General features: G+C 44.1%; 1 protein-coding gene across 1 annotated transcript in view; it reads left to right on the forward strand.

The window, feature by feature from the left end:
- Window positions 1-4,657, forward strand: part of tanc2b (tetratricopeptide repeat, ankyrin repeat and coiled-coil containing 2b) — a 164,510-nt gene that overhangs the window by 125,676 nt on the left and 34,177 nt on the right. The gene's annotated exons all lie outside the window — the stretch shown is intronic.

Below are 4,657 nucleotides of genomic sequence, written 5' to 3' on the forward strand. Positions count from 1 at the left end.
GTGTGTCATCTCCATTTTTAAGAATATTCCTCATATTTCTGTTCATGTTTAGTTGTGTGGTTATGATTACGTAGATATGAATAAAATAAAATAAAGTACCGAGCTGCAAGTTCTACTAATATTACCTGAAAAACAAAGTAAAAAACTCATTGTAATGGAGGATATAGTGTTTTGGAATGAAACTCTTCTACAGGTGACCTGAGTTCCCCCACAGCACAAACACACACAGTCAGACATACACACACACACACACACACACACACACACACACAAGTGCACACAAACACACACTGTCAGACACACACACACACACACACACACACACACACACAATTCCACACAGCCACACCATCAGCCACACGCACACACACACCAACGCACACACAGTCAGACACATGCACACACACCATCTCCCACTCGTCTGTCTAGTGGTAGGGTGAGTCATTCTCACCTGGTGAATAATTGAAGTGGCTCACACGTCCACCATCTGGGCTGAAATGCTCTCCATCTACTCACACACCAGCCCTCTGCATTCTGGACACATCTCAATTCCAGCCTGCAAAACACACTTCTTGCTTTATTCATCTGTTTCTCTTAATACTAGCGCTTGGCAACACTGTTTTTTTCCCAAACATTCATTCTAATAAAGCAACTTTGAATTTGAATTTTAGGGAGAGAGAGAGAGACAGAGTAGAATAGAATAGAATAGAATAGAATAGAATAGAATATATACTTTTTTGATCCCGTGAGGGAAATTCAGTTCTCTGCATTTAACCCAATTTAACCAAATTAGTGAACACACAGTGAGGTGAATCACACAACCCAGAGCAGTGAGCTGCCTGCCCAACTAGCGGCACTCAGGGAGCAGTGAGGGGTTAGGTGCTTTGCTCAAGGGCACTTATGCCGTGGACTGGTCGGGGATCGAACCGGCAACCCTCAGGTTACAAGCCCGAAGCCCTAACCAGTAGGCCACGGCTGCCCCAAGAGAGGGATTGAGATTTAGACGTTTGTCATTCCTTTGTCAGACCACTACCCTTTCACATTAAAATTGTTTGCTCTATTCACGAGGATTGCTACAATTAATCAATTAGTTGTTGACTATTAAATTAATCACCAACTATTTTGATAATTGTCAAATTAATCTTATTACAGTATGTCTCAATTACAGTTTTTGCCCGTTGCTTGAACACTATAGACCCATGCTTAGACTAAAGTAACACAACTTGAAGCTTTGCCATATCTCAAACACATGTACCTATACCTTAAACAGATAAAGCCAGATAAAGTTAATTGGTTTGTGTCATCTTAAGGAAAATACATCAAAATACTCTGATCGTAGTTTCTTAAGCTCAAATAGTTAAGCTTCACTTACTCCTATGTGACCATGAACTTACTATCTTCGGTGTGTGGACAAAACAAAGCATTTGAAGACATAATCTTGGGTTTTGGGAAACAATGATTGACATATTTTCTCATTTTATCGATCAAACAGCTAATTGATTATTGGAGAAACTAAGCTCCATTAATAGCTGATTAATGAACTTTGAAAAGGATGGACAGATTAATGGACTATGGAAAGAATGGAGCACGGCAACTCACTCCTCTCCTCCTCTTCTTCTCATCCCTTTCTCTCTCTTCTATACAGTACATCCCTCTGCTCTCCTCTCCTCTTTCTCATCCCTTTCTCTCTCTTCTATATGCCTCTGCTCTCCTCTCCTCCTTCTCATCCCTTTCTCTCTCTTCTATACACCACTCTGCTCTCCTCTCCTCCCTCATCCCTTTCTCTCTCTGCTATACACTCCTCTGCTCTCCTCTCCTCCTTCTCATCCCTTTCTCTCTATGAAGCAGACAGAAGGGAACATTCTTAGCTCTGTAGTCACCCACACAGAAGCACGCTTCTCTCTCTCTCCTTCTCTCTGTCTGTCTCACACACACACACACACACACACACACACACACACACACACACACACACTGCATCATCTCCTCCACTGCATCTCCCTCTCCTCTAGTGTATCCAGCTTCCTCTCCATCTTCCTCTCCATCTCTCTCGTCTCATGTCTCTCTTGTGTGTGTGTGTGTGTGTGTGTGTGTGTGTGTGTGTGTGTGTGTGTGTGTGTGTGTGTGTGTGTGTGTGTGTGTGTGTGTGTGTACATGTGTACACAGTTATTAGCACTCAAGACCTCCTCAAATTCCCATCTAGAATGGTGTGTGTGTGTACAATTATTAACACCTAAGACCTCCTGAAATGTGTGTTTATCTGGCCAATTTCCTCTCTCTCTGGGCTATAAACCTGTGTCATTACTTGCAGTATATAATTACATGATTTGTGTGTGTGTGTGTGTGGGGGCAGATCACATACCAGAATATATGGATGTTATTCAATGTGCTTTCATGTATGTGTGTGTGTCTGTGTGTGTCTGTGTGTGTCTGTGTCTGTGTCTGTGTCTGTGTCTGTGTGTGTGTGTGTGTGTGTGTGTGTGTGTGTGTGTGTGGTGTGGTGTGTGTGCGTGTACTTGTATGTGTGTGCATGTGTTTTTGTGTGTTTTTGTGAGTGTGTATGTGTACAGTATGTGTGCGTGAGTGTGTGTGTGTGTGTGTGTGTGTGTGTGTGTATGTTTGTGTGTGTGTGTTTGTGTGTGCTTTTGTGTGTGTGTGTGTGTGTGTGTGTGTGTGAGTCACTGTCTGCTAATGCTGCGGAGCTCTAACATGCTGAGTCACTGTGAACAGTAACAACTGCTGCGTCATTCTCCTCCACTCCTCCCTCTCTGCCTCCTCTCTTTTCTCTCTCTCTCTCCTTCTCATCCCTCTATTCATCCTTTACTCATCACCTTCCTCCGCCCTCTCTCCCCTCTCTTCCTCTTTTTTCATCCCTCTGTTCTTGTTCTCCTCCTCATCCCTCGTTACCTGTTGTCCCGCCTCATCCCCTCAGTGGCTTGACCACTCAGTGAAACCAAGCGGTGGTCAGAACCTGCCAATCACTATGACAACCACCTGCAGCACCACGTCCTGTTGCGTCTGCTCAGAGCAGGAAGTGTCCAGCGCTGACTGGGTCTGCTGCCGTTTGGCTTCTCTGAGTCGCCTCGTTGCACCATTTTAGGATGAATCTCCCTCTTCTTCTTCCTCTCCTCTCTCTTCTCCTTCTCCTCACTTCTTCTTTTCTCCTCTCTTCTCCTCACTTCCTCTCTTCTCCTCTCCTCTCTCTTCTCCTTCTCCCCTCTCCTTCTCCCCTCTTCTCCTCTCCTATCTTCAGTGACCAGATGAATCTCTCTTCCTCTCCTCTCTTCTCCTCTCTTCTTCTCCTCTCTTCTCCTCTCCTCTCCTCCCTTCTCCTCCTCTCCTTCCTCTCTCCTCTTCTCTTCCTCTACTCTTTATCTCCATATCTCCATGGCCTTCTGCTTCTCACACACACTCTTTCACTGCCTAACTCTTCCCTTCGCTTACGTGCTACCTCTCTTTTTCTCCCCTGTCGCTTGTCTGTGTTTGTATGTGTGTGTGTGTGTATGCTTGTGTGTGTGTGTGTATGCTTGTGTGTTTGTGTGTGTGTGTGTGTGTGTGTCTGTCTCAGCTTCCACTAACGTCCATGCGGGCCAGTCTCAGTCGCGTAAGTGTCTTTTGTTTTCCAGTTGAACTGGGAAGAGATGTGGGAATGAACACACACTCTTTAAAAAGGGGTTCTTGGGGTTCTATATAGAACCATGCAGGCTTTAAAGAACCTTTAGGGGTTCCTTTGATGAACTCCTCAAAATGATTTAAAGAACCATTTAGTGGTGCCATATACGAAGCATGCAATAGAACCATTTTTGGTTCTATATAGCACCTTTTTTCTCTAAGAGTGCAAGCTCTTTCTCCTGTGCTGTGCTGTGCTTTAGTTAGTTAGATGAACTCATATGGTGTAAGTAAGTCAGTAAGTAATGTTTATTTGTATAGCGCATTTTAACGTGCACAAGTGCAACCCAAAGCGGTTCACACATAACACTGATACATAAGAGCCGAAACGGAGCGGCGTAATTGCCATGCGTACCCGTGACAACAAGACAAACAAACAAATTTACAAATAAAAACAAGATAAAAATACCGGACGGAGCGGCGTAACCGTACTGTGTTGATGTTAGATAGATTAACTCATACAGTATGTGTCCTGTGTTGATGTTAGATAGATGAACTCACGGTAGATCAACTCCTTGCACTCAGTGTGAGAATTAGATGTAAACATTCACATCAGTGCACAAGTTCACAGTGTAGTACTTGCATCTGCTGTAGACGTTGTTATATGCATTCACACACACACACACACACACACACACACACACACACACACACACACACACACACAGAGCCATGCTCTCAGTGAGCAGTTGAGTTCATTGGACATGACAGGGCAGCTCATGTAAGCCACTGGAGCAGAGACTTCCTCCTCCTTGTGTTCTACATGAGTTCTCTCTCTTCCTTTCACTCTGGTGTGTTTGGATGTGTTATTTATAATATATGGCATATGCCCTTACTTACTTACTATTTTTATTCCTGCTCCCCATGTCTCTCTCTCTCTCTTTCTCCCTATCTCTTCCTCTCTCTTCTCTCTCTCCCTCTTTCTTCCTCTTTCTCTTTCTCTCTCTCTCTATCTCTCTCTCTTTCTGTCTCTCTCTCCCTATGATCT

Source organism: Sardina pilchardus, chromosome 22, assembly GCF_963854185.1.
Source record: "Sardina pilchardus chromosome 22, fSarPil1.1, whole genome shotgun sequence".
Classification (NCBI taxonomy): Eukaryota; Metazoa; Chordata; class Actinopteri; order Clupeiformes; family Clupeidae; genus Sardina; species Sardina pilchardus.